The sequence below is a fragment of the Macrosteles quadrilineatus genome, unplaced genomic scaffold (assembly GCF_028750875.1).
Source record: "Macrosteles quadrilineatus isolate MER2022 unplaced genomic scaffold, UCM_ALF_1.0 Scaffold_1__1_contigs__length_201487025, whole genome shotgun sequence".
In the NCBI taxonomy this organism is placed as follows: domain Eukaryota; kingdom Metazoa; phylum Arthropoda; class Insecta; order Hemiptera; family Cicadellidae; genus Macrosteles; species Macrosteles quadrilineatus.
Genome location: NW_026542594.1, coordinates 77,772,399 through 77,790,013, shown reverse-complemented (window position 1 = coordinate 77,790,013; position 17,615 = coordinate 77,772,399). Strand labels below are relative to the sequence as shown.

Genomic DNA, 17,615 nt, shown 5'->3' with positions numbered 1-17,615 from the left:
ATACTAAAGGACCCATGCTGCACTGCAGCGTTAAAATAAATATCATATCTGAGAAATAATCAAATTGATTATTTTTGATTGTGTAATACAGTATCTTAAACTTAACTGATTCAAACGATCAATAGCTCAAATTAAAGCCTATAATTAACTGATTATTTTGAGTCTAAAACATATAAAAAAAAACTTAAACAATACTGGAGCTATTGATATTCAACTTTATAATTTTTTTTTAATGTTGGATGTTCACCTTGCGTTTGCTTGAAAACCGTCCGATTTGAATAACTAATATCTTAAATGCAAGCCGGTATTTCACTGAAGGTTCTTAGACCAAAATATATAGGGTTATATAATTACAAATGGTAAAATACTGTACAATTTAAATTGAAATACGAATTAAAAAATATATCAAACCTATGTTTTTCGGTCGAGTAATAAAGTAGATAAATATACGATGATGCTTGATGTGAAATATATGTGTGCATACTACCAATTTAAGACCTCAATCATGAAGATCGGACCTGTAGAAGAGCCAAAGAAACTCGGAAAAGAAAAAAAAACAAATTTAACTCCCTTTAGAAATACATGGGGGGTAAATTTAATTTACGTATAAGCCGAGTGGGACTGTCGATAAATATATACTGATGCTTGATGTGAAATCTGTGTGTGCATACCTTCAATTTGAGACCTCAATAATGAAAATCGGGTGGGTAGAAGCGCCAAACTAACTCGGAAAAGAAAAACCAAATTTAACTCCCATAAGAAATACATGGGAAAAAAGGTTGTTTACGTATAAGCCGAATGGGACTGTAGGCAACTATATGCCGATGCTTGATGTGAAATCTGTGCGTTAATACCTTCAATTTGAGACCTTAATAATGAAAATCGGTCGGGTTGTAGAGCCAAACGAACTCGCTAAAGAAAAACCATTTTTTTAAATATATATATCTATCTACCTATATACTATTATAAAAAAGAGGTGGTTGCTGTATGTGTGTATGGGAAAAGTAAACTCGAAAAATACTGGTCGGATTGGGCTGAAATTTGGCATGATGATAGCTCACATTCCCGATTAACATATAGGCATATTCTTATTTCAAAAATCCTTTCGGGCTCCGCCCCAGTGGCTCTGGAGTTTCCCATGTTAACCTTATGAGAAATGGAATTATTGAATCTTAACAGCTGTTTCAATTAAACAAGTTGGTTCTGTTCTATGATGTTCAATAGCATTAAAGTTACAAGGATTACCAACAGGGTGCAGCACTATTATTTCTTTTACATTTATGACAACAGCTAATTTGCAACCAAAAGGTGAGTGAGCGTAGCGAACGAACTTCAACCTGGAGGCGAGTTAGCGTAGCGAACGAGCTAACCTGAAAGCAAGTGAGCGCAGCGAACTAGCTCCAACCCAAAGGTGATTGAGCGTAGCGAACGAGCTCCATTCTAAAGGTGAGTGAGCGTAGCGAACAAACTTCAACCAGGACGTGATTGAGCCATGCGAACGAGATAATCTTGAAAATTAAGAAGTTAAACGGGGCAAAGCCCGCGGGTTACAGCTAGTTCATGATATTTTCGTGTTTTCCGGAACATGCTGTAATTTACAAGTGGCAAACACCTAAAACCTTAAAGTACATGTCAATAGAAACCAAAAAATGTATATGTCGAAAATTCCCACCGGGGGGGAGGGGGGGGGGGGTAAACGCCAGCCTCCGTTCTATTCCGTGCGCTCCCACTATCTCCGCGTTCCGCCATCTCCGAACCCAAATCTGTCCCGCCATCTCCGAATTCTTGAGTGACCCTTATAATCCCGTCACTGCCTGCGTTGTTAGCTGTCATTGCATCCACGGCTGCGAAGCCCCGTGGATGGAAGATTTAATGAAAATTTAACCCGTGGGTTAGATTAGGTTAGGTTAGGTTAGGTTAGATTAGGTTAGGTTAAGTTAAGTTAAGTTAAGTTATGTTAAGTTAGGTTAGGTTAGGTTTGGACGGAAAGTCTTAACGCAGGAAGTAACCGAGGATTATAGGGGTCACTCTTGAAATTCGGAGGTAGCGGTACACGGAGATGGCGGGACGTGGAGATAGCGGGAGGTAACCTTCTATTCAAGGGTTAACTGTCCATGTGTTGCCAACGCAGAGTGTGTAACTAGGGCTAAGCTAAGTATTAAACAATATTTGACATAACCAAAATATTATAAAAATATTATTATACTATTATTATTATGATTTGTCAAAACCCCTAAAGGATGAGTCAACGGTAAACATAATATGTTAAAGTCACAGTGACCGTTATAAATTTTATAAACACCTAATATTAGGTCCTATTAAAAATGAGACAAAAATAAAAGGGTAATTTAAAACTCATAATGCATTTAGTAAACGATAAAGTTCTATTTTAACTCGTAAACTTATGAACGCTGCTACTTGATAAAACGATTATTAAAAACAGGTGAAGACGCTATGGAACGCCAAGGGGGTTAGTTCTAAAAAATATTAAAAATGTATTTTTAATATCATGTTTTCAATTTTAAAGCTAGTAATCTATTTCCATCCAACTTTTAAACACCTAGTCCATACTCCTGTGTTAGTTTAGTTATTCATTAAGTGGCGTTGGGTAGTTTGTGGTCTACCGATGTAAAATGTGACAGGCTGTGCATAAGAAGAGTGCATAAATAATTTAAATGGACAAACAAAGAGGTTTTTGACTAGCTTATTTTTATAGAGACTACTTTAGTTTAACAAGCTTTGATAAATCAAATTCATAGTCCACTCATTGAATGCTCAAAAGAGGGGTGTAGAGGACATGGAGAGAGGGGAAATTTTTTTCTGCGGGAATGTGTTCGGGGTAGTTAGAAGATAAAAATAACTAAGGTCCCCGCCCCTGGCCATGCTGCTTCAGCGGGGGGAAGGGGGGGAAAGACCCCATTTTTTTGTTTTTTACTTCTACACTGAAAACCGTGCATCGTGCGGAAAAAATGTAAATTATAATAAGAAAGATGATAAAATTCTCTACAAGAATGGTTATATTCATTTATTATGTATATGCATTAGTTTTAAAGATATTTTCAAAATAATATAAAAATTATTTTCCAAATTGATTTTTCAGACGTTTTTTTCTCAAATAAATTCATATAATCGATTAGCTTGCTGTTGTTTTATCTTCATATAAGGATAGAAAACAGGTTCTGGAGCACTAACCTATATAATATAATATATCCATCGTATATATTGTGTTAAAAATACTTTATACAAATTTAAATAAGTTATGTATATTTGTCATGGAAACAAGTAATTTTGGCATAATTCTTACACTAAAAATGAAAAAGATTATGTTTGCAGCTACATTTGCCCAGGTTTATTTATAACAACTACCGAATTAAGACTTTTAATACTATTGTTCATTATCTGACTCACTTGGGACGAGAGGGTCCGACTTCTGTCCCCCATCTCCATCATTCAATTCTTGTTGATTAGACTCAATATTGGCTATCGAAGTAATAATGTGGTATAGGCCTATATATTCTTCATCTTCCTCATTCATCAGAATGGGCATTCCATGTATAAAGTTCCCTTAGCAGTTCTGGCATAACGGCCAACGAGGAACAATTAAAGGACATTTCATTGCATGTACATCTTTTATTGCTAAATCTTTAGTATATTTGCAAAAAACAAGCCCAAAATTTCTCGTGGGTTAGGTGGTTCATTGGTTAAAAATGGGAACAGATTACCTTTTTGCGCTCCCAATCCCACATTTCTGAGTGTAGTTGGTTTTCCAAACAGAGTTGTCCTTGATGAAATTATACAGATGATGAAATGTCATATATTTCTAAACTGACAGCAATGTTTGAAAATTACCCACTCTTCCCTGAAACTCAAGACATCATGTCAATAACATCTGGGATTGTGGGAGATGAATCCGTTAACTGTTACGATGCTCTATTACGTGGTCAGCAAGTAATTATTAATCAAATGGTAATCATTTTCGGACAACAAGCTGTCACGGGAAAATATGGCTCTCCCTTTGTCCTCTGTGAGTTCAACCATCGATATTGCAATTATTAAAACGTTGTAACAAAACCTTTGATTCTGTTTTAAAGGATTTGTATAAGTTAAAAAAAGTTATCAAGATTTAAAGGATTGTTACGATTTGAACTTGCTCCATTTCCCTTTATTTAATGAGAGTTGTATGATAAAGACCAAAAAGGCTGCACTGTTCTATACTATAGCAATTCACAAAACAACACGAAGATGGCAGACCAAGAAAGACGCTACAGATTGAAAAATTCAGTAGCAGTGGCGGTCTCAGCATTTAATTTCGGGGGGGGGGGGGGATAACGACCGGAGGGTCCAACCCCCCCCCTCCCCCCGAAAAAATGTGGAAGTTAAAGCATAATAACTTAGCTTTATATGTATTTGAGCTCTAAAATATCTTCAAGCTATAGTATTTATGTTAGGTAATAAAATATTTCAGAGAGGATATAACTCCCCCCCACACCAGGGATCGCCACTGGTCAGTAAGTATTCATTTGAACAGAGACACCGAAATTATAGTAACCAGGAACAGTTAATCTCTTAACCAAGTTTTTTGCAAATGTACTAAAGATTATAACAGTGCCACATGTGCAATTTGTGCATGCAAGAAAATGTCCAATTGTTCCCCGTTATGCCAGAACTGCTAAGGGAACTTTTTACATGGAATACCCATTCTGATGAATGAGGAAGATGAAGAATATATAGGCCTACACCACATTATCACTTTGATAGCCAATATTGAGTCTAATCAACAAGAATTGAATGATGGAGATGTCCTAGATGGTGGTTCTCAGTTCCAGATGGCAGCTGTTTTTGGGACAGAAGTCGGACCCTCTCGTCCCAAGTGAGTCAGATCATGAACAATAGTATTAAAAGTCTTGGTTTCGGTAGTTGTTATAAATAAACCTGGGCAAATGTAGCTGCAAACATAATCTTTTTCATTATTAGTGTAAGAATTATGCCAAAATTACTTGTTTACATGACAAATATACATAACTTATTTAAATTTATATAAAGTATTTTTAACACAATATTATATTATATAGGTTAGCGCTCCAAAACCTGTTTTCTATCCTTATATGAAGATAAAACAACAGCAAGCTAATCGATTATATGAATTTATTTAAAAAAACGTGTGAAAAATCAATTTGGAAAATAATTTTTATATTATTTTGAGAATATCTTTAAAACCAATGCATATACATAATAAATGAATATAACCATTCTTGTAGAGAATTTTATCATCTTTCTTTTTAATAAAATTTACATTTTCTCCGTACGATGCACGGTTTTCAGTGTAGAAGTAAAAAACAAAAAATGGGGTCTTTCCCCCCCCTCCCCCCGCTGAAGCAGCATGGCCAGGGCCACTTTTGGTTACTGACTTTTGGTATTTTTATCTTCTAACTACCCCGAACACATTCCCGCAGAAAAAAATTTTCCCCCTCTCCATGTCCTCTGCAATCCCTTTATTGACTTGACTATCAATATTTACTGTAATAATAAGAAATGCTTCAAAAACTTCTTATAATAAATGTTTACAGTATGTTTATATTAAAGTACTATAAACAGATACAAATTAATTCCCAGAAATAAACTATAAAACTACCTTGAATCTCAGAAAATACAAAATTACCAACTGTATCGCTCAAGAGCTCGTACATAGATAAATGAGGTGAGTTTTAAATTGCACGTGTTATAAAAAATCTACTAATTTATTAAATTTGAACAGTTATGGATTACAGAATCTGAACAAACAGTTCGGGGAAGTATGGGTAAGCAGAAGTTCTGGTGTCCATTTAAGTCACCTTATTGGCGTCAATTTAAGTACAGTACATAAGACATACAGTATAACTGAAGTAAGTAAACGTTTTTAGAGATTTAGAATCTCCATTCCCTCGTGTGGTCACAGGATTACATAGTGGGTAAATAATATCCCTTATAAGTTATTTTATCGTTTCGTACATGAAGGTATTTATAGTTGACTTACACAAATCTACAGTCAACAATCTTTTAAAACACACGCATTACGAATTAAAAAAACAAATACCAATATATTTGGTAATTGAATTGCACAAGTGATAGATTCCACTCGCAAGGATACGGCTACAGTTGTGGCGTGGGTGTGAGGTTGACGTACCTTCACTGGAGAAGAGACCTCCAATCAGTCAAGTAGGCCTATAGTCACTCTTGTGCAAGGGGTTCTCTCTGGTTCAATTAATCACTTCATAGCAGGGAAACATGTGTTTTTCTGTGTGTTTTTTTTTCAAATCTAAGCTAAGCATACTACAAATTAAATTGAACGGGTTTTTAAATACAATAGTAATATAGATGAAACCTGTAATTTAATTATTACCACACCCATTAAAACTATTAAATAAAAATAAATGTCAAGCTAAGACGGATTACAATATAAATAGTGGGCTAATCCGTGCATTTCCAGCTGCAATTGCAGACGACGCTGGCGCTGTTGTAGTCACGTCCATCAGTAATGGCCACAACCATCGTGTACTATAATCTGCAGTTACTACCCTACCCCACACCACGTACCAGCTTATCATAATGTCAAGCAATCTAGACACGTTTAGAGGGGTTTTATATAACAAAGTATTTCATAAATGGTTTCACAATAGTTAAGTTTATAGTTATTGGGCTTCAATATCTTTCATATTTCTTTTTATTTGTGGCGTTACTAATAATGGTATTGCTAACAAGTTTGGAAACAGGTTTTTAAATTTGAACGCTTTAAAGTAGTCCGAAAGTGAAGCCGGTATATATATATGCAACAATTTATTATTCTATTAAATGATCATTCTAAATTATATTGATTTTAGTTAGCCATAGGATATATTTTTTTCGACAAATCCGTTGTACTTACGTAATGCTGAACAACAACGTAAACACAATAGTCGGTTGTTCATACGGTCAGACTTACTTACAAACATTCAGCTTAATTGATGTCAATAATAATAGTAATGTGGCCATGAGTAGAAGCACAGTAAATCTAACTAAGGTTAGCTGACGGTAATGAGCTATACATCGATCTAATCACCAAAGTGCTCAAGCTAAATCTAATGTTATATGAGCCAAACATCCCTTAACGTTGAAACTACAATGTAGCCACACTCGCTTACTATTACAATAACAAAGTAGTAAATAATAAAAAATACTCAACAAAATAAACATTCACCCTTTTACACTTTTATGCTATAACTCTACAAGTCATACCATAAAATTGTTGTCCACAGCTTCTGTAATCATGAATTTACCATTGCTCCAAATGTCATTACTTCGGAATACAAACAATAATTGTCCTCACAGGTGAAGTGTTAAATACTACGATTCAGTTTTACTACGTTCTTCACCGTAAACATACAGTCATCATTTCGATGATTTAGAAGTAGTAGGTATAAAAAATAATTGCTCGGAAAGTAATACGTGTAATATGTGTATTTATAATCAAAATTAAGACTTGCATTAATAAGAGTTTTATTTAATAACAAAAACACCTTTTCGTCACAATGGTAACGTATAAGTGGGAAGGAGTTTTAAGTTGTGATGGTAAATTGACAACTACAGTGGGGCTGAAAGTTATTTTGTTAATATTTTTCAAATTCATCTCTAGCGTGGCGTGGTGCTGCGACCGCTGTCAGGCAGGTGACGTCATCACACCCCACTGATTGGCTTCCGGCAGCTCAAACCTCTAACTACCGTGAAATAGCCGACCTTCGGTGGTCATTTGTTGAAAACTTACGTTTTGCAAATTTAAATCTTTATACTTTGTCCAATTTTTACTTGGATTGTTCATTTTAGTAATTGACCTAATTGAATGGATCAGACACACATTTTTCACAATATTTATACACCAGTTCTTAGTTATATTTCAAAAGTCAGTTAAATATCAACCCTCTATTTATTTAAAGTGTAATAAGTAGTGTATTACAATTTCTAATAGTGTATCACGCCAGTAAAAAAAATTCTGAAATTTGGAGTTTTTGGCTTTAGGTTGAAAAGAGACAGCAATATAACAGTTCAACGATGCAAAGTTATATACAGTAAAGTGTCGTTATTGTTTAAGTCTGTCAAACGTTCATTGTTTTAGTAAAATAAAACAATGAATGCTGTCTTCACACTTATGTCTAAGGTAAGTACTTTTTCTCAGGTAACATTTGTAATTAACGGGTCCAATTGGCATCATTCGAATTGAGGTAAGTGTGACTATGGTAATTAAAAGTCATAAATAAATATTCCGTTGTTGGCCAGCGTTGTACATGAAAAGTGTTTTACATATTCAAAGATATTTCTAGTTAACTACCATAATCAGTATTTACCTAGACAAATAACCACTGCACTTGTGTTGTATTCGGATATGTTTGGGGTAATGAACTTTCCTGATGAAAGTTGGATCCGTCATGCTTTGTCGCCTTTTATCTGCAACACTAATGTCGGACGATCCACCGAACTGAGGTCATTTGTCAACCAGGATCACACTTTGATGCGACTGATCAGTCAAGCTTACTGCAGCGCCACAAGCACCGACAAATTATTGTTGGCATTAAACCTTGGTCATTCATTTGGAAGATGGAATAAATTAAAATGTAATGTTCAGCGTAATGTAACGCAATAAACGCTCAAGTAAAACGCGTGTCTGATTGACGACTAAGACATTTATCTAAGAATCGCTTTAAATATTAGATTTCCCATTAACAAGATGGATGAAATAGTTGTTACAGATTGTTTGGACGGTTCATAAATGAATTTCAAGAAATAAAGACCGGAATGACCGTTTTAGGTCGACACATATTTTCCTGATGCTTCAAAACGTCGACGTTCGTACTTAAGGGACAAAGTAAGAGTCCCATAAGTCTTTTTGAGATAAAATTAGGTAACAACCCACTCCTTGCAAAATCTCCTAAAATATATCCGGCTACTCCAGCCTACTACCGTCCATGGACATGTGTGCAGGGAAGTTTATGACGTTTTGTAGTAAGATCTGAATAGCTGCCGAATTGATGCGATATGTCTACACATGTAACACATTAACAGACGCGTTAATTTATTAAATTGAATTACGTCATCCCAGTGCATTAAACATTGGTTAACTTTACCAAAGTAAATAACCGTATATTTTCCTAAAATCAGTAATTATCAACAATCAACAATTCAATGGACAGATTTACACTTCATGCAGTACCAAATACAGTATAACTTTTCTAAGGAATATTATTGATCTTTTAAATATTGTTGAGTTGGGCAAATGTGTTTTAGTAGATCGAAATTTTAATAAAAACTTATAAACACAACACCACTAGACTGTACAATCCAGAGCAGCAAGTTGAGGAAGCCACACTGTTCTTCTATATTCTTTGAGAAAATGTTTTCTTGAATGCATACAGCCAAAAACGATATTAAATCAAATAAGCAATAATCATCTTATATTTATATTGTAAATGCGAATTTATAGCCTGTGGTTCTTATAAAAACATATTTTGTTAATAATTCAACAGTATAAATAATTTTTAGGTTTGTCTAAAATAAAAAATAGTAATGTACGTCATCAAACAATAATTGTTTCATTAATAGCAAAATTGGGATGAACCAGTAAAATAAAAGGTTTTTAAATGATGTAACTATTATTATAGTGATTTTAATTCGTAGTTATAGTAATTTTTTCCTCTAAAATGTAGAAGAGGCCTAATTAATATATCTATACATATGACATGAAATATAAAAGTTTAGATTGGATTCCTCAAGTCGATTAAAACAAAATATTTGACTAAAGCCCAGACTCTGGCCGAGCACGTCTGTGCTCGCTCCACTGGTCCACAAAATGATTCCCTTGGGCAAATCGATCAACACTTCCTTACTTAAACTAGGTTATACATGAATACATTTAAAGCTAGGACACTATTGACATTCCCAAACACTTATCATTCGTTAGCTCAAATCATAGGCTTTAATTGATTTGATTAATAAAATTCTTTAGACAAAAAGCGCCTAGAAATGTATTGACCATAGCATATAGGTTTAAAATAATTATTTTTCGTAGCATATAAATTAGAGCTAACGTGTTTGAAACGCTGCAAAATGTATATATTCTTTTATACCCCTGACACTATCGACCATTGCTAAGATATTATGTAGACATAAAACATACATTTCAATGTAGCTACCATGTTTTGATCTACAGATATCAATACATTAGAATATCTCAAGCTCCGTACCATTTTCCTCGCAACAACATTTCAAGATTTCCGCAGGCCTATTTATTTTAGACATGGTCCTAGAATAAATACATACTACAAGCGTTGAGGAGATGTGTTATATACTTCCATGGTTGAGGACTGAGCTTTTGATCCATAATTTAGCTCTAACAATATTCAATGTTTTTAAGAGCCCGTCATATTATATAGAACATTATCAGCACTAACTATAGTATACTTAACTAATATATTTCGGATTTTAAGCCATGATCACAGTTAAGTAAAATGATAAATAAATGTAGAGATTTAAATATATTTACATTATATATTTGAACGAATTGTTTTTTTTCCTCTGGGCACATAAAAATGAACAATTTAAATCGGACCAGGGTGTAGGTTTCACCGTGCCACCTATAGTAATAGGGGCCAAATATATTAGAACTTTTCCCTTTATAATATATTCATTAAAGATAGCATAATTAGTTTATAGAAATCCTTTTTTATGTACAAAAAACATTTTATGAAAAATTAATTACACATTACTTAGCCTAACTACTATAGAAATAGTAGTTTTCATTATTAGTCTCGAAAGTGACTTATTGCGGGAGAGAGATTACATTTACGCGCAAAGCGAAGCCAAGCGTGGACAAACCTATCGAGCCTGCAATGGCTCTTTTGAGACGATTATTGAACATTATTTCTCATTATAATATCGAAAAACTTGTAAACAACATGAATATTTTTGTTTATTCAACTTACTATTAGGAAGAAGAAAAACCAAACTCAAAACGCTGAGTTTCCGTGCTTTTGACGAGGTACACATACGCACGGAAACTCAGCGTTATGAGTTATTACCAAAATACGACAGCAAAAAAATTTCATTACTCTACACATGAAAGTACACATTCTAAAACGATAATGAGCTAAGAAAATATGTTATTCCTGCTACTTCATTGTAAAACTACATAACGTTTACTTTCTGTGCCTTCGAGATGGATGGAAAGTAACCGTTATGGGATTTTGTGGCGCAGACCGATCAGCTGTAGCATTATTTGCTGTTGCATTTTTGTATTAACTCATCACGCTAAATTTCCGTGCGTATGTACTTGACAAATCACGGAAACTCAGAGTTTTCAGTTCGGTTTTTCTTATTCTTAACACTAAGTAGAATAAACAAAAATATTGATGTTGTTTAAAAGTTTTCGATATCGTAATGAAAAATAATGTTCAATACTCGTCTCAAAAGAGCCATTGCAGGCCCGGTAGGTTTGTCCACGCTTGGCTTCGCCTTGCGCGTATCTCTCTCCCGCAATAAGCTACTTTCAAGACTAGTAATGAAAACTTCTATTTCGTTATACTGCAGCAAAACAGCTGTTTTTAATAGGTACATTCGTTGCGGGTCTAATGTGTGTATTGTATTCTCTAGAGAGAAAAAAAATCATTTTAGTCCCTATTAAGTAAAAATCAGCTGTTATAAACATTTGTAAGCTTTGAATGTCAAAGTTCATTCCTCACGCATTTTTAAGACCTCGCCTTTACCTCGGTCGTGAAGCTTGAGCTTGGGCCGAAAAGAGTCACTTTACGCCTTAGTGATGAAATATACCATTTTAAAGTAACATTTAATGTATATACTTTTTTTAAGCAACTATAAGTTATTTGATATAGGGACGCCACCTAGATGCATATTTTAACCCAAATATGAGTGAAGGATGAGTGTAGAAATCATGTGGTAGCTTTTTTACTGACTAAGATCAGCTGGTTCATTAGTCAGGATCATTTATTATAGCTAAATGTTCAGGAACAGATGGTTTCGTATTTATATGCCTAAAATATGAAAATTATTTTATTATTCTATCATAAAACATTAAAAAAGTGTATTTATGTTATTAGATTTCTTTATCTAAAAATTACAAAGACAATAAACCATTCTATATTATGAGCTACTTAAAGACATACAAAATAAACTAAAAACACATTAACAGACGCGTAACCGCCGTTTATTTTTAACTTAATAAATAAACTGTAGTAACATGTAAGAACGCATTTTGTGTCAACATCATGGCTATAATGATTTTAAATAAAAAGTAACTATTGTGCAACTTCGTTAGTTTGGTGTTACACAGTTTTTAACAACAGCCACATAATTTTGGACATCACTAGAACCACTGAGTAAACATGTTCTATCATGCCTTAAAAATAAATGAACATAATTTACGGGTAATACTATATGATTCCATATAAAGTGTGAAAATCCGAATTACTAAATGTGTTGGTATTGTACTACAGCTATTACACTATTTACTATTATTGTACTATTACAACAGAGTGCAGCAGCAGCAACGCATACAATCCTCAAAGCGTCTCAGTCGCCAAAGTCGCGTTGAGGTGTGAAAATTGGCTTATCTTTGTGAAAACACGATTCGTGCGTTTGTATCTTCTCATTTATATATTACATTAATGTTTGTGGCTTGGTATTGCAATTACTGCATAACTCACTGTTTTATTGATTATGCAAGATGAACTTTTAATTACCCCTAGTCTAACAATATGCTTCGCTCAACAAAATAGATAAAAATACGTTTAAACACTTGACTGACCATGGCAGAGTTGGAGGTTGATCTGTGAGACCGGAAGTAATCATTACAATCTCAAGAGTAGTGAGAATCAAGTCAACGGAAGTGTCATTACTATCATAAACTTACCAAACATGTCCGTTACAGTGTACTATCAAAATATGCACTGTTCTCAGTTAAGAGAGTGCCAATAAAAAGTAACACACCAAATATGTCAAGCATTATATGGGGTTGGCTTCTAGTTCATGGATATTTCTAAAGCCTACCTTTTCTACGAAGCTACCTTGTCAAACTACCTTCTATAAGAACTTTTAGTGTTTAAAAAACATAGGGAGTTTACTTGTCCTTTGTACCGGTACATTCCGTTTGGTAGATAAGGTAAAATAGTTTAATTTGATAATAGTATATTACGTTACTAGTCCTGAAAATAAGTGTTAACCGGACGAGTGTGGTCGTTCCCGTGCGAGACGAAGTCGAGTACGGGATTGCCATACGAGTCCGGTACACACATTTTGGACGAGTTACGTACGATAGTTTACGCCATACTACTAAATCCGTACAAATCCTTATATATTTCCACCAACTAAAGGACTAAAAAGAGGTTATGTTTTTGTTTATAACCACTCACTGCCACCTAAATACAGTATATAATCAGCTGATTGGTGTCCGGCAAAACTCATTGCAGCACAGTAGTACGCAATGAAACCCCATTTGAATAAGCTGGTGGCAAACAGCTGTTTTCTGGACTAAATCCTTGCGTGGGAAGTTCGTCAAAATAATGTAGTGTGGCGTAAAACTTTTTACTGTCCAAAAAAGTTTAAGTTCAAACAATAAATTATATCCACTGAATCATAACATTTGAACATACCCAAGAGGCAACAGAAACTATACCAGATGGTACGGAAATGAAATACTATAACTTTATGTTCTATTAACATTCAGTCCGAACTAGGCAAACCGACCTCTGTAATAGTTAGTTACTGTACAAGTGCTTTGGCAAGTTCCTTGAGCGGAGCTCAATAACCTTAAACTATTTCCTCCTTTCATATCTATAGTTTCAATATTGCTGTGGAATGACAAATATTCACATCTGCGCATTTTTCAATATTCGAATGAGGAAAACCTATCACTACACGTTACTAGTTTGTACACAATATAGTTTGTAATAGTACAGACTAAGGACAAATTTACTTGTCATATTAGCCTTATTTTTCTGAAATGTCACAAACACTCGCCAATTCCTAAGACTTATTGAACAACTATAGTTTGTAATAGTACAGACTAAGGACAAATTTACTTGCCATATTAGCCTTATTTTTCTGAAATGTCACAAACACTCGCCAATTCCAAAGACCTATTGAACAACTATAGTTTGTAATAGTACAGACTAAGGACAAATTTACTTGTCATATTAGCCTTATTTTTCTGAAATGTCACAAACACTCGCCAATTCCTAAGACTTATTGAACAACTATAGTTTGTAATAGTACAGACTAAGGACAAATTTACTTGTCATATTAGCCTTATTTTTCTGAAATGTCACAAACACTCGCCAATTCCAAAGACCTATTGAACAACTATAGTTTGTAATAGTACAGACTAAGGACAAATTTACTTGCCATATTAGCCTTATTTTTCTGAAATGTCACAAACACTCGCCAATTCCAAAGACCTATTGAACAACTATAGTTTGTAATAGTACAGACTAAGGACAAATTTACTTGTCATATTAGCCTTATTTTTCTGAAATGTCACAAACACTCGCCAATTCCAAAGACCTATTGAACAACTATAGTTTGTAATAGTACAGACTAAGGACAAATTTACTTGCCATATTAGCCTTATTTTTCTGAAATGTCACAAACACTCGCCAATTCCAAAGACCTATTGAACAACTATAGTTTGTAATAGTACAGACTAAGGACAAATTTACTTGTCATATTAGCCTTATTTTTCTGAAATGTCACAAACACTCGCCAATTCCAAAGACCTATTGAACAACTATAGTTTGTAATAGTGCAGACTAAGGACAAATTTACTTTTTCTGTAATGCCACAAGAACTCACCAATTCAAAAGACCTATTGAACAACTATAGTTTGTAATAGTACAGACTAAGGACAAATTTACTTGTCATATTAGCCTTATTTTTCTGAAATGTCACAAACACTCGCCAATTCCAAAGACCTATTGAACAACTATAGTTTGTAATAGTGCAGACTAAGGACAAATTTACTTTTTCTGTAATGCCACAAGAACTCACCAATTCAAAAGACCTATTGAACAACTATAGTTTGTAATAGTACAGACTAAGGACAAATTTACTTTTTCTGTAATGCCACAAGCACTCACCAATTCAAAAGACCTATTGAGAACAACTATTGTTTGTAATAGTACAGACTAAGGACAAATTTACTTTTCATATTAGCCTTATTTTTCTGAAATGCCACAAGCACTCACCAATTCAAAAGACCTATTGAACAACTAGTAATCATCTACTCCTTTCACTTCAACGTTTTTGAAATACATTGTTAAATACATTTTTTTTAACGACTATGTCTACATGTATCTGCCACCCTGAATAATGTGTTACCCTAATATTTTTCACCAGTGTTTACTTAAATTATGTTTCGATTCTTAAATTACGTGAAAAAAAGTTAAATAAATATCAGCTACAGAATATCTTTGAAAAAATATTGTTGATATATCAAATCTACTTGTCTTCAAAACTATTTTTTTTATATATGAATCTAACTGTTCAGCTAGCTGATGTTATCTGATTTTTTACAACATAATAACATTTACTGACAATTTACAACAATTATACATTTAATTTCTTTTCAAAAATTCAAAGCCAATATAAAGCGATATAAAGCGATGCTTTTCAATATCTGGTTCTCTGGATTATCATAGTAAATAGAGAGGATTGCCACAACAACCACAATGCGAGGGAGGAATCTTGTAGCTCCGATTACAATACTATAGAGAAAACAAACGACAGGTATGATTGTCATTCAAACGAACGAATCAGGTTAAGTGTCTTTATGTATAAAGGTATACAGAAGTGAGAGATGGTATCTATTCAAATAAGTAATTCGATTACTCGTATTATGTATACATATATGTTATGTATATTTTTAGTCACTTTAGCAATACTACTGTTAACACTATTAACACTCTTTGGCTCAATCTGTTTCGCGAAACACATTATAAGAGGACAAGGCTTAGGCTAGGGCCACACTTGGCGACTTTGTTGCGGCGACTTTGTCGCGACGACAAAGTCGCTGGGGGTGGCCACAATAGGCGACAATTTCGACCTTTCATTTTACTTTTTTACCAAACCAGTAAAAATAGAGTTTCGAGATGTTATATTGTATTTTCAAAATCGTGTCATTGATTATGGAAATAAATTAGGATCTATGACCGTTTTTGTATGTTTTTTGACCACCTTAGAATAAATCGATGTTTTTACTATTAATTTCAGTACCATAAGATTTAAGTGAATCTTCTACAAATTAAATCATATCGTTATATTATTTTCATACGTGCACCGGCACCTCTTTATATTTCGTACTAGGTCACGTAATAGTTTTTAACCATTAGCCTGCAACAAAAGAAATACAATTTTTACTAAATTAATGTGTTAAACTATGTTTTGAAAACCAATGTGGACGTCTACGTTGTCAAATCACAGTTTAATACTTGCTATTGCTATTTATTTTATATCTAAATACCCCCGCCGCAACAAACCTGCAGACTAAGCGAATTTACATTTGTTTGGCTAGATTTCCACAAACTTGTTGGATTTATTTCCTATTTAAATAAGATGAATTTAAATGAATGCTTAGGTTTACTGTGACAAATAAGGTACTTAATGAGGTGTGCTTGTTAATTTAAATGTTGATGGCTTAGTATGAAAATAAAAATATTTATTAAAATATTGTTATAATTTATGGAAATATATACATAAACAAGCAAACTAAAACAGTTTATTCTTCATCAAAATGGGCATTTTAAATTTACAATTGTTTAAATTATCTCCGTAACCGATAGGTTTACAACAACGCTTAAATTAACAAAATCATTTTTTTGTAGCTCAACAAAACAGTTTGGAAGGAAATTGTAAAATTTATGTTTAAGGGTCAAAAATAGAAGAGAAAACACAGGTATGGAGTGAATTCCCTAAAACTATCGTTTATGGATGGCGTATTTTAATTTTGTAAATGTTTAGTAATATTTTGGATGAACATAGCTTTGGCGAGCTATTGACATTGAAGACGACGCACACCATTTGAAAAATACACGAGGTTTTGGATTCCTGTTAAACCAGAAGAGTTAAATCTCATACATTCTACAGCACACATGTTAACATGTCAACACTTATTTTGTCGATGACAATATTGGTATTTTAAAAGCATATTTACCATTTAACAAATCCATTCCACAGCTGTACAATATAGCTATGAAAATAGAGCAGCAAAGGGTGTGTGAGCGAGCGACTTGTCGCCTAGTATGGCCGGTGCCATAAGATAACATGGGGAGCGTATTTGTCGCCGAGACCGAAAAACGCTCCCGGTCGCGTTTGTTTTTCTGTCGCCGGTGGTCGCTGGTCGCGAGTCGCTTAGTGTGGCCGCCTCCATTTAATTTAATGCTACGCACTTTCATTCATTGACGCAGCGACTTTGTCGGCGACAGAAAAATAAACGCGACCGGGAGCGTTTTTCGGTTGCGGCGACAAATACGCTCCCCATGTTATCTAACGGCACCGGCCATACTAGGCGACAAGTCGCTCGCTCACACCCCTTTTGCTGCTCTATT

At 34.1% G+C, this 17,615-nt stretch overlaps 1 protein-coding gene across 1 annotated transcript in view; it reads right to left on the bottom strand.

Annotated features, from left to right (window-relative positions):
• The window catches only part of LOC128983635 (Kv channel-interacting protein 1-like), a 756,268-nt gene that overhangs the window by 112,679 nt on the left and 625,974 nt on the right, over nt 1-17,615 (bottom strand). The gene's annotated exons all lie outside the window — the stretch shown is intronic.